At 46.8% G+C, this 20,466-nt stretch overlaps 1 pseudogene; it reads left to right on the top strand.

The window, feature by feature from the left end:
• Positions 1 to 20,466, top strand: part of LOC136515795 (potassium channel AKT2-like) — a 56,655-nt pseudogene that overhangs the window by 24,324 nt on the left and 11,865 nt on the right.

Here is a 20,466-nt window from a genome sequence, read left to right as displayed (position 1 = left end):
CGCCTTCCAGCAAGCTCGGGGACTACATCGGTACGATGCACCTGCCGGTGCATCTCGTATTGTCTGTACAGCAATCGGGTTTTCAACTTAACTGGGAATTCTATTTAGACCCTGGCACCACGTGACTACGTCACCTACTACCAGGCTCAGAGACTAAGTGGGCACACTTCACCTTGCGGTGAATGTGTTTGTTTTTCGACCCCTACGCCTCTGATGTTCAAGGACGCTACGCTTCAAGACCACTTACATTTCTTTTCAGAAATACAAATGGGCACACTTCCCAGGACGGAAATCTTTTTCTTTTTTCTTAAGAGCACCATATATTCTTCGAACAACCTATTTCTTCGGCGACGACGGTGGTCAGAGATGTCAAGGACTCGAGCCTTACTTGTCGGAGAAGGTTAAAATGGCATGTCGCGGCATAATACATGGTGCTCGGGGACTAGCTGTGGGGGTATTAACCCCTATACCCTTAGGGCTAGGCTTGGACCGGCCCGGATCAGTGGGTTCGATCCACCAAAAGATGACACGCGGCCCGGCCAACCTGTTCGGAGTCCCGCGTAAGGAGTCAAAACAGATTTGGCGACCAAGCAAGATCCTAGTCGGTTAGAATAGGAATCCTTATCCAGCCATGTATGGCAATTGTAACTGGCTAAGATTAGTTTCCAGATCTGTAACCCTACCTTCTGGACTATATAAGGCGGGCAGGGGACCCCTCTAAAAAACATCTCTCATTGACATACAGCAATACAATCAGACGCAGGATGTAGGTATTACGCCTTCTTGGCGGCCGAACCTAGATAAAACCTTGTGTCTGTCTTGCGTCATCGTCTTATTTGTGGCTTGCGCATCTATCTGCCGACAATCTACTACCTTAGGCATACCCCTAGGTAGACTGCCGACCATATTTCATCGACAGTTTGTGTTAAACCCGAGAGATGATCACTGGCGTGCTCTTGAGACAGTGATGCGCTATCTAAAAGGTACTATGAGCTATGGTATTTGTTATACCGAACATCCAAAGGTGTTGGAAGGCTATTGTGATGCCAACTGGATTTATCATGCTGATGAGCTTTATGCCACAAGTGGATATGTGTTTTCGCTTGGAGATGGTGTTGTTTTCTAGAAGTCTTGCAAGTAGATTATCTTAACGAAGTCTACAATAGAAGCAGAACTCACAGCATTAGACACTGTTGGCTCTAAGGCCGAGTGGCTTCGTGATCTCCTTATGGATTTATCGGTTGTTGAAAAACCCATACCGGCTATTTCTATGAACTGCGATAACCAGACTGTGATTGCAAAGGTTAACAGTTCTAAGGATAACATGAAGTCTACAAGACATGTTAAGAGACGACTAAAATCTATTAGAAAATTAAGAAACTCTGGAGTAATAGCATTGGACTATGTTCACACGTCTAACAATCTGGCAGATCAATTCACAAAGGGTCTGTCACATAATGTGATAGAAAGTGCATTGAGAGAGATGAGTTTGAGACCCACATGAAATTTACTATAGTGGTAACATGTTCTATGTGATCAGAGATCCCATGAAGTAGGATGGTAAAACAAGCTAGTAGTAAATTATGAGGAAAGATCCTTAGTAAGACTCATTTCTGATGCATATCTTTTCTTTCTGAAAGGCATGTTGGTTTTTACCTTAATGTGTTTCAAGTGGCATGCTAAAGCAAAAATGTTGTCCTACAGAACATCTTTTGAGGAACACACCTATATGAGTCAGACTGTTAGTCACAGTCTGAGATTTGAATACTCTATAATACTCATGAAAGGCACTAGAGTATGACTTATATGCTTCAAATACAGGGGATGCCTTTTGCAGCCTAGTATCAGCTAAGGACTTTAGTGATATTCACCTCACACAAAACTATCAATTCAAGGCTTAGTCCATTATTCAGTTGTGACTAAGTGAAACTATTGCTCTAGATGGATGTTCAACTTAACAATCTCCATCGAAACACTGGTATATAAAAGAAATGTGGTTCTGAGACTACTTTGTTACAAACCCTAGAGTTTAGTGGGGATTGTTTGATATATTATGGGCTTGGCCCGTATAATATTTAATAAATTAAATAAAACTCTATGGTACGTAACATTAAGCATTGTATGGTTTAATACCGTATGGGATTTTGACTGAACGTTTACTCATCTTATTTAGTTGGAAAATTATCCATCTTAATTGAGAAGCTGAGAAAAGGACAAAGGAGTACCACACGCGCGCGCGCACCGCCGGCCAGGCCAGGCCAGGCCGTGGGCACGAGCGTGGGTCGTGGCCGTGGCCGTGGCCGTGGCGTGGTAGACGGGCGGTGAGCGAGCGGGCAGGCGTGGCTAGGTTTTGACACTTAATCCACATAATCACAAGAGTTTCTCTCCTTTATGGTGGAGGCGAACTAATTGCGCCAGTTACCGTCTCTTCCACTCTCCGTCTCCTAGGATCCTCCGCTGCCTTTCTCCCTTCCCATCGCAGTCATAAATCGGTAGTCCACTTCTTCTGCTTCACTTCCGAGAGAGACCACATCTCAGCAGCCCTTTGGCTTTCTCCGTCCCGTATCTCTGCGCGCATGGAGTAGCGGGAGAGCAGGTGCCTCCGGAACCCTTGTCCGCTTGCGAACCCTGCACGGGGTGTGCGGCGATTAGGTTTTTAGGGAGCGATTCCGCGACTGCTCGCTGAACCCGTCCCCGTCGTCCTAGTGATCGCTGGAACCCGTGGAACCCATCCCCGTCTTCTTTCTATGGATCGCTTGCGGAACCCGTCTGGTGACCGTTCGTGGGACTGTACTGCGAACACCATCCTGCATTGATTGTCCCATGGTGGGTCGGACAAGTGGGTCATCTCGCCGCTCGACTCCAGATACAGGTGATGCAATGACTGTATGTAGAGACGATGTCAGCGTTTACGTAGACCTGACAGCTAAGGCCCACATGTCAGTGACAAGGCTCATTTTTTAAAAAAATTGTATCTTTTCCATATTACCACGGATGAAGATGTATTTTATATGATAATTATAGTCCTCGATGAGATCTGTAACTTTCTAGTTTTAAGATTTTTCATTTGAGATCGTCAAGATGGTCAAAAAATTAATATAAAGTTTCAGCAGCATAGTAATAGCATATAAGCTTGTCATCTTAGAAAAAACTATATCTTCTTTGCATGGTGTCGCATAAAGATACTTTGTACAAGAAAATTGTAACTCTCGATGAGATCTACAAATTTATAGTTTTAATTTTTATCCTTTTTTTAGGTCGTTAAAATGGTCAAAAAATAATATAAAATTTTAGCAGCATATTAATCTTGTATTAGAGCATGTTGTCTTAGAAAAGTCATATCTCTTGTGTATGGTGAATGATAAATATACTTTGTATATGAAAATTATAGCGCTCAATAAGATCTACAAATTCATAATTTTGATTTTATCATTCATGGTCGTTAAAATGGTCAAATTCATAGTTATGATTTTTCTAAGACGACAATCCCTAGTACCAGATTAATATGCTACTAAAATTTTATATTATTTTTTTTACCATTTTAATCACCTCAAATGATAAAAATTAAAACTATGAATTTGAAGATATTATTGAGAGCTACAATTTTCATATACAAAGTATCCTTATCCGACACCATACAAAGAAGATATGATTTTTCAAAGACAACAAGCTTGGTAGGCGATTAATATGCTGCTAAAATTTTATATTAATTTCTTTGGCCGTCTTAACGATCTCAAATGAAAAATCTTAAAACTAGAAAGTTGTAAATCTCATCGAGGGCTATAATTTTGATGTAAAAAGTATCCTTATCCGAGACCATGCAAAGAAGATATGATTTTTATATGACGACAAGCTTGGTATGCGATAAATATGCTGCTGAAACTTTATTTTAATTGTTTTACCATCTTAATGATCTCAAATGAAAAATCTTAAAACGATAAAGCTGAAGATCTCATCGAGGGCAACAATTTTCATACAAAAATCATCTTCATTCGAGGTCGTATGGAAAAGATACGATTTTTTAAAATTGACACTTGCGGCTGACATGTGGGCCCCAGCTATCAGGTCCATGTAAGCGCTGACTCAGCATGCCACGTCAGCTAATGGGTTGGGTAAAGCCCGTTTGGACTTGTATGAAATCCGAGCTAATTTTAGGGACCCAAAAATAAATTTTGAGACTTTGGAACCTAGATGACAAATGCTGACAACTTTAGAGACCTGTGGTGCTTTCACTCCTGGTCATACTATGCCTGCTTAATAAGCTCATTGTTATCTCTGATTCAAAAAAAAAAAAAAGCTCATTGTCATCTCTCTATATAGTACCATACATGTCATGGATGCTCGATCGTGTGCATCAGGTGGTGGGATACGTTGATGGTGGTCATGGTTGCGTACTCGGCGTGGGTGTACCCGTTCGAGGTGGCCTTCATGAACGCGTCCCCCAAGGGCGGGCTGGAGGTGGTGGACCTCGTCGTGGACCTCTTCTTCGCCGTCGACATCGTGCTCACCTTCTTCGCCGCCTACATGGCTACATCGACCCCAGGACCCAGCTCCTCGTCCGCGACAGGAAGAAGATAACCTTCAGGTACGTGGACTGCCCTGCACGCACCGTGCCTTTTTGCCTTGCTCCATCTCTCTGCGTTGCAATTGCAACGTCATAGTAGGTAATAGGTGCAGTAGCGTTTTGGCCTGGTTGCATGCTTCTACCATTTGAATTATCTTAACTATGTCTATGGAGGATGGATTGCTTTTTATCGAATGAGGAGAAAAGAGAGAAGTGCAAGGAGAACTATGCTATTTCCCTTACGTGCCCCGTCGGGGGTTGTTTGCGATGGCTGGAAGCCGGCGCTGCTCCTTCCAACAACTGGTGCTAGGAGGAGTTTTGTGAGCAGGGTAGGATGGGGTGGCATGGCTATCGGAATAGCAGCTTTGCGACTTCCTCGCCCTCTGGGGTCCTTTGGCTTGGATGTGTGAGGTGGCCCTTGCTGTGGACAGTTCCACCATGTCATCCCCGTCCTTGTGAGATGACGGTGCTACTGCCATTCTCTCCCCTACGTCCTATGCCCTGGGAGCTATGGTGTTAGGAGGAGGTTTGCGAGGTGCTCCTCTCCGTTGCGTTTGCCCGCAGTGGCGAAGGGGAGCGTCATGCAAGCCTCCTTCAAGCATAATACCTTTCGGAGCTCAGGTCGCTTCTACCATGTTGGGACGTGAGGTTCTTTGTATGGCGCTGACCATACCCATTTTGTGGAATGCCGCGGTGCTCGGCTGGATTCGTTTGTATTCGAGTTATATTTCCTGAGTCTTGGCCCGAGATTATTTCCTATTTTCGTGTGATTTGGATTGTGCTTCCAGACGACGCCGGGGGTTTTGAGACGCCTTCCCTGACCAGGGGGCATCATCTCTACCCGATGCCGCTAGGATTGTGGCCCTCATAGGATGTGTTGCCATCCGATCGAGGGTCGTGAATTGGGCCTCAGGGAGGAGTTGATCGAGGCTGGGCCTCGACCTAATTGTAGGGTAATGGCACCCATCTCCTTGTTTCCCCTGATGTCCTTCTTGACTCGAGGGGTCATGATGCCTTGTCACAGACATTTTGGTTTTTGCCCCACGTGGGGGAGAGGCATGTCCACCGTAACCACGCGGTCGGAGCGGTGTGCCTCGTCGGGGTCAATGGGTAATTCGAGCGGGACCCGATATCCTCCCCAATCGATGTAGAGCTCGACTATGCCTCATCGAGAGACGTCCCATAAATCATCGGCCATCAAACCCGTTGGTCCCCGGCCACCTCCGCAGCGGTCAGAGGGAAATATGCCTCCCCCTGAGGGGGTCAACCCGGGCGACTTCAAAGCGGACGACTCAAACACAGAGAGGGATGGTTGTGTGGCTCCGCACCACCGATTAGAGCCACAGGGGCCCATCCTGCTTTGACCCTATCTCTTTGTGGCCTCGAGCCCTTCTAAGGGCTGGCCCAAGAGTGGGTTTCCTAAGAACAATGGCGAGTCATGGTCACGGTTGGTCGCCTTGCATGTGGGCCTAGGGGCTTTCGGGCCTCCTCGACCGCCGTCATGACTTATCGGCGTCCACTCGTGTATGTGTCGAGGACCAATACTAGGGTACACGAAGAGGAGGAGCTCATAACCATTAACATTGATTCATCCAAGCAGTCAAGAGCGCGACTATAGCTCCAACCGATCCCTAGGTGCGCAAGCTCCACCTCGCCCGGCCTCTGAGGGTAGACTTTGCCTCACCCGACCTCTAGGGGTGGACTCTGCCTCGCCCAACATCGAGGGCGGACTCCACCTCGCCCAACCTCAGAGGGTTGGCTCTACCTCCCTCAACCTCTGAGGGCGGACTCTACCTCACTGAAAGGTCCTTGTGTAGTTTTGGTAATTGAGTGACAACCTAGGTGGACTAATTGTGTTTATGTGAGATACACAGGTGATTAGTCCACAGGTACATATGTGTGAGCAACATATGCCATGAAGGTGAAAATGGCTTGGAGATGTTGCAAAGCTCACACATGTGATGATGAAGGAGCTCATTGCACATGAGACATGACATTGAGTCATGTGATCAAGGTGGAGAAGATCAAGACAAGACTTGGCTTGATGGACTGGTTGCAAGCGTGAAGGGCAAGTCAGAGGCTTTGGAGCGATGGACCACGTGGCGGTGAAGCTTGAGCAAGACTTGGCACCGATGGACGAAGGCAACGGTGAAAAGCAAGTGATGTCAAGATCAATGAACCAATATGATCACGTGATGATATGAAGTGGATCATATCATTGTTGATCATGTTGGTGCATGTGTTGCATCAACATTGGAGGAGATGGAATGGAATGCGCAAGGCAAAGGTATAACCTAGGGCATTTCATTTCACCGGTCATAGGTGTGTAGAGAAGTTTGTGATCGGGTTTAGGATAGATGGTCGTACTATCAAGAGGGGCAAACTTGTTTGCATATCGGTCATCTAGTGCCACTCAAGTGATCTAACTTTGCATCATCGCTAGGATCGAGTGGCATGGCAAGTTGAGTGGCTAATCCTTTGGAAAATGATTGTGAAAATGCTAACACACATACACATGGTGGTGTTGACACATTTACAAAGGAGATAAAGTTGGAGTTGATGTGGATCAACTCGGTGATGAAATGAAGGCGAGAAGGGTTAGGAACTCCACCGGTGGACAGTCCGACGGTGCCACTGGCACCCTTTATAGAAAAGATATGGTCTCACAGAGTGGACCGGACACTAGTCACGTAGTGACCGGACGCTGGGTTCCAGCGTCCGGTCAGTAGTGGCAGTCAGCGGGCAGGCGTCAGTCTTCGATCGGACGCTGGCGTTTGAAGTGACCGGACGCTGATAGGGTGCGTCCGGTCAAGGTGACGTGTGATGACGTAGGCAGAGCAGTGTTGCTGGCGGTGACCGGACGCTGGTGCTGTGTCCGATCACGACCGACCAGACGATGGGGTTGCTACGTCTGATCAGTTGAAGCTGCTGTGTTCGGTCGTCAGATGACTGTTGAGATCAGATGAACAGCGTTTGAAGGAGGGGACACATGGCGAGTATTGCGTGACCGAAGGCTGAGGTCCAGCGTCTAGTCGATCGGATTGGAGCGTCCGGTCGTCCCGACTTTTGCCCAGTGAATGGGTAACGGCTCTATTTGTTCGTGGGGTTATAAATAGAAGCCATGGTCGGCCTTGGGCCGGCAGCTGAGCACACTAGAGCCTTGGTGACTATCCTCTACTCTAACATAGCAAAGGTATCATTATAATGTGCATGATTATTTTATCCCTTACTAGTATGTGGTTAGTGCATATAGTACATACTTCATAGGATCATGCATAACAAATGAAATGCTTAAATTCATAGCCTACCACTATTGTTTGAATGATTACTTGATCTAGTGGTTAGTACATGAATTTATTCATGAGCTAGTGAACCCAAGTACTTGACTCAATTTGGATTGCTAACAAGTGACAAATACAACATTGGCAAGATAACCCTTGCAAGAGGTGTGAAGAAGCTTGTCATTGGTTTAAACCGGACTTGGAAGCTTAAGCAAATCAATTTAGTTCAAGTCAATCATAGAAGCTCATAATAGTGATAAGAGTACAAGCACAAGACAACAATGCAAATGGATATCTAGTTTGTTTGTTTCAAATGGTATCTAGACTCAAGTATTTCATCAAGAATCTACAAGTAATGTCTAGATCAACTCACAAGTGATATCCTATAAGCGGTACTCATGAAGATAGCAAATGTTCAAGAAATGGTTTTTATTGATAAATCCAACAAGTGGTTCCATACTAGAAGATTCTTTCAAGTGATATCACATCTACACATAATATCAATCATGCAAGAAAATGGTTCCACAAGTGATCCTCAACTTTAAGTGATCATCAAATGAAGAATGCATCCCTCAACTACAAAAACTCAAGTGTATCAAATGGATGGCCCATGCTATCACATAGGGGGAGGTGTCACACAAATTGGTATCAAGATCAAAGATCCTATGTGTGGTATCTCAAGAAGCCTTACACAAGATACAAGTGGTATGAGTTACAAGTGTTGTCATTCCAACAATCAAGTGATGTCCATAAAAAATGCAAGATTCAAGCCTCAACCATCTACCCCAAATGTATACCTTTGCATCAATGAGAAGCACACCTTTTATGGAAATTGATGACAAAGGGGGAGAGATTGTACAAAGATATGACAGCTTTGAGATTGAGATTGTACAAGGTGGAGAGATAAGATATAAAAGCTCAAAGAAGTAGAGGTTGGACATGGATATAGACAAAGAGGGAGCAACATTGAAGAAAAGAGATGGATCAAAATTTCTTGGACAAGAGAAGCACACAAGTAGGGGGAGCAAGCTCATGAACTTTGATTGATTGCATTTGATATGTGCATATTCATGTGCTTGCTTGCATTCCATAATCTTTCAAATTCAATATGCATGCTTGTGTGGTGTATGTTAGTTGTAGAACTTGAATGATGATTTGATAACTAGCATGCATAGGATGATAGCTAGACACTTGGTATGCTTTTCAAGTAATGCTAGTACCTTGCTTTTAATGTTGATCTCACAAGGTATCTAGTGCTTTTATTTCCAAGTGATATCTAGCTAACCATGGTGCTAAGGATGAACTTAAAGGTGCAACTCCGATTGGTACATGCTTCATAGGTTTATTCTATACACCTTAGCATCATTTGGTAGTAATTACTCTCCCACAATTTTAATTTATGCATATGTGCGACCTTCAAATCAAACACTCTAGCACATATGTAGGGGGAGCTAATACTACCATTTCGGGTTTGTGGTACTTGTCCAAAATCATTTTCACATGGTAAAATTGCTTGGGCAAGCAACATGAATCCAAAAGAGCTTAATTTCCATATCTTTATAGAGTTGTCATCAATTACCAAAACGGGGAGATTGAAAGGTCCTAGTGTGGTTTTGGTAATTGAGTGACAACCTAGGTGGACTAATTGTGTTTATGTGAGATACACAGGTGATTAGTCCACATGTACATATGTGTGAGCAACATATGCCATGAAGGTGAAAATGGCTTAGAGATGTTGCAAAGCTCACACATGTGATGATGAAGGAGCTCATTGCACATGAGACATGACATTGAGTCATGTGATCAAGGTGGAGAAGATCAAGACAAGACTTGGCTTGATGGACCGGTCGCAAGCGTGAAGGGCAAGTCGGAGGCTTTGGAGCGATGGACCGCGTGGCGGTGAAGCTTGAGCAAGACTTGGCGCCGATGGACGAAGGCAACGGTGAAAAGCAAGTGATGTCAAGATCGATGAACCAATATGATCACATGATGATATGAAGTGGATCATATCATTGTTGATCATGTTGGTGCATGTGTTGCATCAACATTGGAGGAGATGGAATGGAATGCGCAAGGCAAAGGTATAACCTAGGGCATTTCATTTCACTAGTCATAGGTATGTAGAGAAGTTGATGACCGGGTTTAGGATAGATGGCCATACTATCAAGAGGGGCAAACTTTTTTGCATGTCGGTCATATAGTGCCACTCGAGTGATCTAACTTTGCATCGTCGCTAGGATTGAGTGGCGTGGCAAGTTGAGTGGCTAATCCTTTGGAAAATGATTGTGAAAAGCTAACACACATACACATGGTGGTGTACACTTGGTGGTATTGGCACATTTACAAAGGAGATAAAGTTGGAGTTGATGTGGATCAACTCGGTGAAGAAACGGAGATGAGAAAGGTCCCACAGAGTGGACCGGACTCTGGTCACATAGTGACCGGACGCTCAGGCTCAGCGTTCGGTCAGTAGTGGCAGTCAGCGTGCAGCGTCGGCCTATCAACCGGATGCTGGAGGCAGTGTCCGGTCCTATTGTTGGACGAAGCAGTGTCACTGGAGAGTGATCGGACGCTGGGGCTGTGTCCGATCACATCCAACCAGACACGTCCGGTCAAGGTCGGTACCTTACTGTAAATGACCGGACGCTGAGGGTCTAGCGTCTGATCAGTTGAAGCTACTGTGTCCGGTCAGAAGATGACCGTTGAGATTAGAAGAATGCCGTTGAACGTAGGTGACACGTGGCTATCATCAGGCGACCGGACGCTGAGGTCTAGCGTCCGATCAACACGACCGGAGCGTCCGGTTGACCCGACAGTTGCCCAGTGAAGGGGTAATAGCTAGTTTAGCCCTTGGGGCTATAAATAGAAGTGGCCTTCGGCCATGGCTGGAGTTGAGCACACTAGAGCCTTGGTGGCTTGTGTAGTAGTGCTTGGGAGCCCTCCATCTCACATATACTTGATAGTGATCATTCGATTGTGTGAGAGAGCGATTCTAGTGCGATTGCATCGTGAGGTTGCATCGAGTGGCACTAGGTGATCAAGTTGCAAGCCGGTGGTGCTTGTTACTCTTGGAGGTTGCCACCTCCTAGACGGCTTGGTGGTGGTCTCCGTTGAAGCCCGCAAGAAGCTTGTGCGGTGCTCCGGAGAAGAGCTTTGTGAGGGGCATTGTGCTCGCCCCGCGGGAGCTGTGAAGAGCAACTCTAGTTGAGCATGTCATTGAGCTACCCTCACTTTTGGGGTAGGTTCTTGCGGTGCCCGATGTGCGGGCTTGGCGGGTGATGCCAATTAGCCACCGAACCACCAAGTGAGCGGTCGACACAACAGGGACATAGCGTGTTGGCAAGCACATGAACCTTGGGAGAAAAATTATCATGTCAACCTTGTTCTTCTCATTGGTTTGCATCCTCATTACACAAGCTTGTAATTACTTTCATATACATTATGCTTGTGTAGTTGCTCTTGTAACTAGTTAGCTTGTGTAGCTTACTAGTTACCTTCTTGCTTGTGTAGCATAGAAGTAACTCCCTTGCATGGCTAATTAGGTTTGTGTAACCTTGTTAGTCACTTTGCTTAGTTTGTGTAGCTAAGTATTTGCACTCTCTAATTTGGCATTGGTTGCCTTGTTATTGAGCATTGCTAGTGAGCTTAGTTGGCTTTGTGCTTTTGCTTACTAGCATGTGTAGGAGCTCCCTTGTTGCTTAAAGTACTAGTGGCATAGGTTTGTGTGACCTTGCTCCTAGAATTGGTTAGGTGAGCTTTAGCTAGCCCGGCACCTTTGTTGCTTGATTAGTATCTTTGGAAGGTGCTAGAGAACTTAGTTAGAGGGGTGTAGTTTTGGCTAGACTGATAGTTTTAATTCCGCACTTGTTTCGGCTAGCCGACGCGATTAATTTTAGAAAAGACTATTCACCCCCCTCTAGTCCGCCATCTCGACCCTACACTCGCCCGACCCCTGAGGGCTGGCTCCGCCTCACCCAACCTCTAAGGTTTGGCTCCGCCTCGCCCGACCTCTGAGGGCGGACTCTGCCTCGCCTGACCCCTAAGGGCTAGCTCTACCTTGCCTGACACCAAGGCCACAGGCTCTGCCTCGCCCGACACCAAGGCATGAGGGCGCTCTCAGATCAGGAGGAGAAGGCGGCTGCAAACCAGAGGATGCTGGAGATGGATAACCAGCTAGCAGCGTTGACCACCTCTAGGCGGTCTCTTTGCGATGTCATGCTTGGCGTCGGTCGGGGGAATGCCTAGCTGGTGCCTCATCTTGATGAGGCCCATCTCCTAGTCGATTCCTTGATTTCTAAAGGAGGTCATTGTGGTGCTCACGCCGCCTTGACGTCGGTCGGCTCGCATTACGGCGGCATTAATTTTGACACCGCCGGACTTGGGTATGCACCGGGGAAGTCCAAGAGTGACATCCTCACCATCGACACTGCTTCCGCTCGAGGTGTGGAGGTCCTCATGAGTAAGATGTCAACTGTAAGCATCTACCACTAGTTCCAGTCTTCCAGTGTGTGAGAGTTTTCAATGTGGATGTTTGGTGTTGTATGAGTGGTTTTGCTATGGTGGACATGTTCATGTTTTTGTGTATGTATGTGCGGCGTGTGATCAGCGCATTCGCTTTGTCATTTTGTCGTTTCCTCATTTTCTTCTAGTTTGAGTTAGGAATGTACGCCATCCCCCTTAGTCTTGTGTGGGTGGGTACGCATTCTAGCCTGGGGGCTAGCCCACGAGGCTAAAAGGTGCGTGGCCCGCTCACGTGGCAAGACATCAAGAAAAGGTCACAGATCCAGTGCGATGCGAGAAGAAAGCGAGTGTGCGGCTAGAGTTTTCTTTCCTTTTGTTCCCTTCTCGTTGAGCGAACGAGTTCCCTATTTCCCTTCAAACTTGCGTGCGGGTACCTAGCCTTACCCAAGAGCTAGCCCACGAGGCTTGGTCGGGGTAACCTTAGTGCGAACAAGAAGTCAAGGTTTGGGTCACTGGTTCGTCATGGTTTGAGGCACAATTAGAAAGAACTCAAAACGAGCGAGTCACTAGGACGATGACAAGCAGTGCTACGCCATGGATCATGTATACGTGACTATGTGTATTGCCTCCATGGATGAACTGTGTCCGACTACTAGCGCAAGCCAAATCGAATTGCTCAGGAGTTCAAGCATTGCTGGGATGAAGTGTATGGACATCATGCTATCTAGTTTGCTCTATGAGTTGGCCCTAAGTTTCTACAACTATTATCGGGCTTGTAGGTGTATGTGGACGTGCTTAGGTAGAGAGGTTAAGGTCAACGTGGATATGACTGATCGACGTACTAGAAGCTATTGCGAACCTAGTTGTCATCGCTCGGGGCATGGCGAGCCCCCGAGCGTCTGCTCGTGGCAGTGTCGTTGTGGTCCCTAGGCCACGAGCTGGTGAGGGCACTTCTTTGTCGCTTGAAGTGATCGTAGCTGACGCGGGCCAACCTCTCGGGTAGCTTTGGGTCAACCTTTGCTGGCTCGACGTCCTCAGTGAACTCATGAGCCCTCGAGGATGATTTCTTCATGTCTGGTCTATTGTAGTTTCTAGCCGAGAAGGCTCGTGCGTTTTGGTGCTTGAGCCCTCGTGGCGCGATGACATCACGGTCATCATGCCTCCGCTTCTAGGTGTGGTGGCTGCTCTTGATGAAGAATTGGTGTGACCTATCGCTGCGGAAATAGGTTTTGAGGGCAACGCATTTTGGTCCGCTAGGTGCGGCAAGTGGTGCATCTAGGGGGCCCGCTTCCTTGGATGCATGTGCCTCCGGGTGAAAGTTGACAGTTTGCTGAGGCTTGACGGATGGTTTGTCTACCATGCGGAACCAGACCATGGTTCTAGGCTTGGCCTTATGAGGCATGGCGCTGAGTAGCCACCTGATCACCCATGATGACGCCATGTGGCGGTGGGTGATTTCATCGCTCGTGCATGCCTTGACACGCTGCGTTTCGCTAGTAATAGAGATGCTGCTCGAGGCGTGGTTCTACTGTCGGACCTAGGCTTCCCATGCGATTGGCCTGGATAGGGTAGAAGCTGGTGATGGGCATTGACCCATTTGTGTGGATAGCCTCATGGTTTCCCAAAAGGATGTGGCCAGTTGAGGTCATTCCCTGGGTGAGTTTGGCTTTCTGGACGAAAGACTTGGCCATGGTCGGTGACGAGAGAGGGTACTAGCCCCCCTATGTAGGTGTACTCTAGGATAGTGCCACTGGAGGCAGTTTCAAGAGTGTATTCATCGTAGACCATGAGATCTAGATCTTTAGGATGGAGGTCTGGGCCACGGCCAAAAGCGGATGCGGGCGTTGGCCCTCCGACGCCAATGAACTCATAGTTTTCATGACGGATGTGGCCGCCGTGGGCCATTCCACGAGCAAGTCCACCGACAATGCGAGGAGCCATCGCTTCCTTCTCAATAATCAAGAGTGCGCGACTGTCCCCTACCTGGCGCGCCAACTATTGGTGTTTTGTAAACCATACTAGTAAATTTATATGATTGCCATGCTGCTCTAGGAAGACAATGGTAGCATCCAAAAGGCATAAGGATTTATACTGGTTCAGGCCAGAGCCCTACGTCTAGTCTCAGAGATGATCGAGTGCATGTTCCTCGCTTGAATGCTCTGAAGTTCTTATAATGGAGGGACAAGAATGGTGGAAGAGGTAGGAGAGCTAGAGCTAGGAGGTGAACTACCTGAAGGGAAGCTTCAGGAGTCTAGAGGTGGTGAAGAATGAGAGAATTGAATCTCCAGCTGGTGGGAAGGATGCCCTGGCTGCCCTTATATAGAGTTTGGGGCTAGGACATGTACAAAGAAAGAGGTTCTCCTGACCGACGGGTCATGAACCTGAGGGTGGGGCCTAGGTAACTTGGCTTGCAAGCTACGCCATCTTATGGTGCACGTCTGGGCATGGTTGTCGTCTTGGTCTTGTGCCCACATCATGGTAAGGTGTGGCATGGTGCTACTATGCCAACCGTGGCGGCACTGTAGGCACGATGGAGGTTTGCCAGCCATCCTACGTGACGTGGTCTCCACCGTGGCCTTCGTCATTGCCTCCTGATCTCCTGGGGGCATCATATAGGAGTTGGTGGCCGCCTACTGGTCGTCAGTCGCCTAGTTAGCCTATGGAGCTGGTGCCCACAATTGTGTTAGTGGTTGATAGCTTTTCAAGATCCATCTTGAGCTTTTCATTCTCATTCTTGAGCTTGACATAGTCATCAAAGTTGTCGGACTCAACCACTTTCTTGCCTTTGCTACTAGAACCTTGCTCAATGCTCTCAACAATTAAGCCATCACATGATGTGGCTATATCAATCTGAACAACATTGTTAGTAGCATCATGCGGTTCATTGGATAAAAATTTATGAGAAAGAACAAGATTGTCATGATTAATCTTGAGATTGATGTGCTCTTCTTTTAACAAGTTGTAACTAGTGATGAGTTCATTGTGTATCCCCTCAAGTTTATCATGTTTTTCTCTAAGCTCCTTTTTAGAGGTTTTGAGCTCCTTGAGCTTGGATGACACAATTTTATTTTCTTCTCTAAGCCCATCACTAGCTTTTTTGGCTATGTCATACTTTGCTAAGAGTGAATCATTCTTAAGTTCTAGCTTCTCATTTTTAGCTCTTGTCTTTCTAATGATTTTAGTGTATTGATTTAGCAATTTGACAAGATCATTATAAGAAGGTGATTCAAATTCTTCATCACTATCACTACTATTCTCATCACCACTAGCATTGTCATCACCACTACTATCATCATCACTTTTGTTCACCCTTGTCAATGAGGCATAGGTGTGTAGAGGATGATGATGGCGGTGTCGGTGGAGATAGTGAAGGATCAATCACAAGAGCGGCCACCTTCTTCTTCTCATTTTCACTTTCATCATCGGATGAGCCATTTGATGATTCAATATCCATGAGCCAATCACCAACAATATAAGCCTTGCATTCTTCTTCTTCTTGTGATACTCCTTCTCCTTGTCATCCTTTTTCTTGTATGGCTTGTTCTTCTTGTCTTCATCATCATCGCTTGAGTCATCTTTCTTGCCCTTGTAGTTCTTCTTGAACTTGTCTTTCTTGGGTTTGGGACATTGATGAGCTAGATGACCAAGATCTCTACAATTGTAGCAATCCATTTTGGAGATGGGCTTCCTTCTACTACTAGTGAAGAATTTCTTCTTTTTGTCATCAAACTTGACACCATTCTTGTTTAGCTTTTTCAGCATCTTGGTGGTTCTTCTCACCATGATAGCAAGACTTGCATCATCAACTTCATCATCACTTGAATTATCATGATCAACTTTCTCTTTGCTTCTCTTCTCTTGGCTAGCCTTGAATACCAAATCTTTCTTCTTTGAGGATGAAGAGCCCTCTTATGGAGTGATGTGCATGTACATCTCATGTGCATTGATCTTCCCCAATATTTGAGTTGGCATAGCGGCGGAAAGATCACCTTGATGACACATCGTCACAATATGCCCATATTTGTCAATGGGGAGGGCACTCAAGATCCTTCTTATGACATCGGATGGTTGTATTTGTGTGAGTCCAAGCCCATTGACCTCCTCTACAAGAACATTCAAGCGAGAATACATTTCATTAGCACTTTCACTAGGAAGCATTTCAAATGAATTAAGCTTCTTCATCACAAGGTGATAGCGTTCCTCACGCTCACTCTTGGTTACATCATGAAGCGCACAAATGTCTAACCATAGTGTATGGGTGTCTTTGTGGTTCCGCACACGGTTAAAGACGTCCTTGCAAAGGCCTCTAAAGAGGATGTTTCTAGCCTTTGCATTTCATTTCTCGTAGTTTGCCTCATCACCAACAAGGTTGGCGGGGTCCTTAGGTTTTGGGAAGCCTTGAGCGGCAGCTCTATACACTCCAACATCTATAGCCTCTAGGTACGCCTCCATACGAATTTTCCAATAAGGAAAATCATCTCCCTCAAACACAGGAGGGGGTCCATCCCCATGGGACATCTTGCTATAGGCGATCAAGCCTAATTTAGGAGCACGAGGCTTCGATACCAATTAAAAGGATCAAGATGTCTAAAAGGGGGGTGAATTGGGCTAATTCTAAATTTCTTGCAATAATTAAGCCCTACACTTTGCCCATTTCACCCCCTAGTGCCTAAAAGTGTTTCTATTGTTCTACCACATAAAAGTTTTACACCCTAGATTCCAATCCTACTTTAGCATGGCAATTCTAAGAATGTAAAGACATGAATTGAATTGCTCAAATATAAATGCTCAAAGTAAAGAGAGGGAGAGGAATGAGGCGATGTTTTTTCAAAGGTATCGGAGAGTCGCCACTCCCCACTAGTCCTCGTTGGAGCACCCGCGCAAGGGTGTAGCTCCCCCTTGATCCATGCAAGGATCAAATGCTCTATACGGGCTGATTCTTCGACACTCCGTCTCGGTGAATCACCCACAACCGCTCACAAACACGACTTGGGTCATCCACGAGCTCCGCCGGATGATCACCAAGCTTCCAATCACCACCGAACCATCTAGGTGATGGCGATCACCAAGAGTAACAAGCATGAACTCTCACTTGACCCAACCAAGCCTAATGAGAAGAGTGGATGCACACTTGCTACTCTTTATGCACTAATAAGGTCCTTAATCTTGGATTGGCAAATCTCAACAACCCCACTAGGCTCTTGCACACCAAATGATTTCCTCAGTTGAACAATGGGCAAGAGAGCCTCAATGCACGAGATGGAGGGGTATAAATAGCCCCAAGGGATGGAACTAGCCGTTGGCCCTCCACTCAACTTTTTCAGGGTCATCGGACAGCAAGGTGGCACACCACCACCCCCTGTCCGGTGCCATCCCAACGGCTATATTTCAAATAGTCGTTACTCCTCGGGGCGGTGACCAGACCCTAGTTTCCCTCCTCTCTGGAATAAAACGACGATGGCACCACCACCCCTATGGCGGTGTTCTGTCCGGTGCCCCTCCAGGCAAAACATCGAGAACCGAGTCTCTGGAAATATATGGCGGTGGCACCGCCACCCCCATGGCGGTGCCCTATCCGGTGCCATCCCGGGCACCCAGCCTCTGGATAAAAGGGGCGGTGGCACCACCACCCCCATGGCGGTGACCAGGGTGGTGCACACAACCCTGTCCGCTGCCACCAGAGCTGCAAGCCTCCTATTTGATCGTTGTTTCGAATCGGTTTCCAACTTTCGATGATCTTGGGCTTCTTCTGAGCTACCTAGTGCTAGATTTAATAAATGTGCACCACATTCTTCTCACTAGACTCGCCTAGGTCAAGCTACCCATCCATGCCCCCCTTTATAGTATGGCTAAAAGAAAAACAAAGTCCTAAAACTAATCCAAGTGTCTCTCAACGCCAAATGACACTTAGAACTAGTTCGTCCTTAACCTTGTCGTCCATCTTTTGAAAACCGAAACGAATTCCATCGTTAGGGGATGAATACCATAAGTGCCCAATCAATCACCATTACCATGACCTAACTTATAATGCATCTGCAAAACACACGTTGGTCATGGTAATTTTGTGTAGTCATTAATCACCGAAACCCACTAGGGGCCTAGATGCTTTCAGGTATACCTAAATATTTGAAGGAGTATTCACCTTCATCACATCCGACGAGCTTGATGTATTGGTCCTCAAAATCTTTTGCTTCTCCATAACAAAAGATTTCACTTTTATGAAAGTTGATTTGAGACCGGACAATTGTTTAAAAACACACAACAAAAGTTTCATGTTTCTTGCTTGTTCCATGTCATGGTCCAAAAAAATAATGGTATCGTCTACAATAATTGACAATCCATCATCTACAAGGTGTGGGATGACCCCCTTAATTGTCCATCATCCATTGCTCTTTTAATCAAGAGCACAAACATATCTGCAACATGTTGAACAAACAACCATATATGTGGCCCTACACTATACGCATTTCAGCATTTGCGATTAATGAAGTTGTGGCCGAGAGATCGGACGCGAGCACATTACTGAGTGCGCAGCTCCCGGACAGCTCCCCAAATGATGAACCACATCGTCATCACATAGTGGTATGGTAGGTATCGTTTGTATCTTCCTCCGAACATATTTGATATTCTGGATGCACTAGAGCCTGTTTTGGCTAGAAGCCTGGTTGATTTGCTTGGCAAAAAGTGTTCCCTGAAGATTGTTTGGATTTTTTTTTTTTTTTTTTTGCCCGGCCAGATAAACCTGATAAAGTTTGTTTGGTTGGAGACCTGGACTTGAGATTAGATTAAGTGGTATATATGTTAAAATTTATTCTGTAAACACAAGCACTAGTTTAAATTGGTTGTAGCTTAAGTCAACTTGGGCAAATAACACATGATAGGAATTACATAAAAATAATCGGATGAAAAGACGGATAGTATCAAACCCCTCATAAGAATCCTTTTTCCATTGTTGCTTTACAAGCAAAAACACTTGACAGAGAACTGAAAAGAAGAACGTGATCTGGACTTGTGATTAGTGCAAGTTTATTGGTACACGTTTTTTTCCCGTGGAATTCGTGTACACAGTACCAGCTAATACAAAGAATAGCAGTAAACAAATAATACAAAGAAGTGATTAGTCTAGGCAAGCCAGCAGCTGCACCCAGGCGATCGTTTTCGTGCGCCTAAGCCTGGGGGCTGATGCTTGGGACAGCAGCTCACCAGGGCTGCAAGCCTGCAACCAAATAAGACACAGGCAGCTACCAGTCATGCTACCGGCCCCTCAAACTGGACCTTGATTAAATATGAGTCTTTTACATGGGTGCCATTATAAAAGATTTAGTTGTCTATAAGCCATAAAAAGTTCAAGGTGTCACTAGGTGGAACTTTTTCCCGTCGTTCACGTCATTCCATCCACTTTTCTATTTAATGGTCAAACTGCGTTGGAAAAGGTGCCAAATGCCCTCAGCTCGCTGAAAGAGACGAAGAACAGGTGCCGCTCCGCCTCTGTCTTGTCTGGGCCGGTGAGGATGATCTGCGACGGCGAGGGCTGAAGAGCAGGGGGCTATGGGGTCCAGCACTCAAGCGGGGAGGCAACTGCAATGTGCAGCGGCGGCGGCACGCGGGCCAGCTCCGGCCCCACCAGCGCGAGCACCCGAGGGTGAGCTCCCCCTGGCCATGGAGATCGCGCCGGAGGCTCGAGGAGGCGGCAGATCGAGAACCCAAGGTGAGATATACAGGGACTGCAGTGCGGCGACGATGAGTAGAGGTGCGTCGTGATGGAGATGGCCGGCGAGATGGGGTAGGTGCGGTTGGAGCCCTCGTCGCCGCCAGGGGAGCACTGCCATGGGCGAGTGGTTCTGCCCAAGGGTCTCGGCCACATTCGCCACCGTGACGTGTGGCTCTCCCTTCCTCACCCGCTCCCGCTCAGACGTGCAGGGCGCGGGCGCCGCCACCATTGCCGGCCGGGCCGAGCTTGCCGCCGCCCCTTCCTTCACCTCTGCCACCCATGCACCTCCCCTGTGCCTAGCAGCAATCATCACCACTGCCCTCATGTCCTCTTATTCTTGCCCGTGGGTCGCCTGCACCAAATCGGGAGTACAGCATGCCGGGGAACACCGGAATTCGACCGGGGAAAAGCTTGCCGGCGGCGGGGAGGTGGTGCAGGAGCGCGGTGGC

The sequence above is a fragment of the Miscanthus floridulus genome, chromosome 17 (genome assembly GCF_019320115.1).
Source record: "Miscanthus floridulus cultivar M001 chromosome 17, ASM1932011v1, whole genome shotgun sequence".
NCBI lineage: Eukaryota > Viridiplantae > Streptophyta > Magnoliopsida > Poales > Poaceae > Miscanthus > Miscanthus floridulus.
Note: the sequence above shows the minus strand (reverse complement) of the source record. Positions and strands in the feature narration are given on the sequence as shown.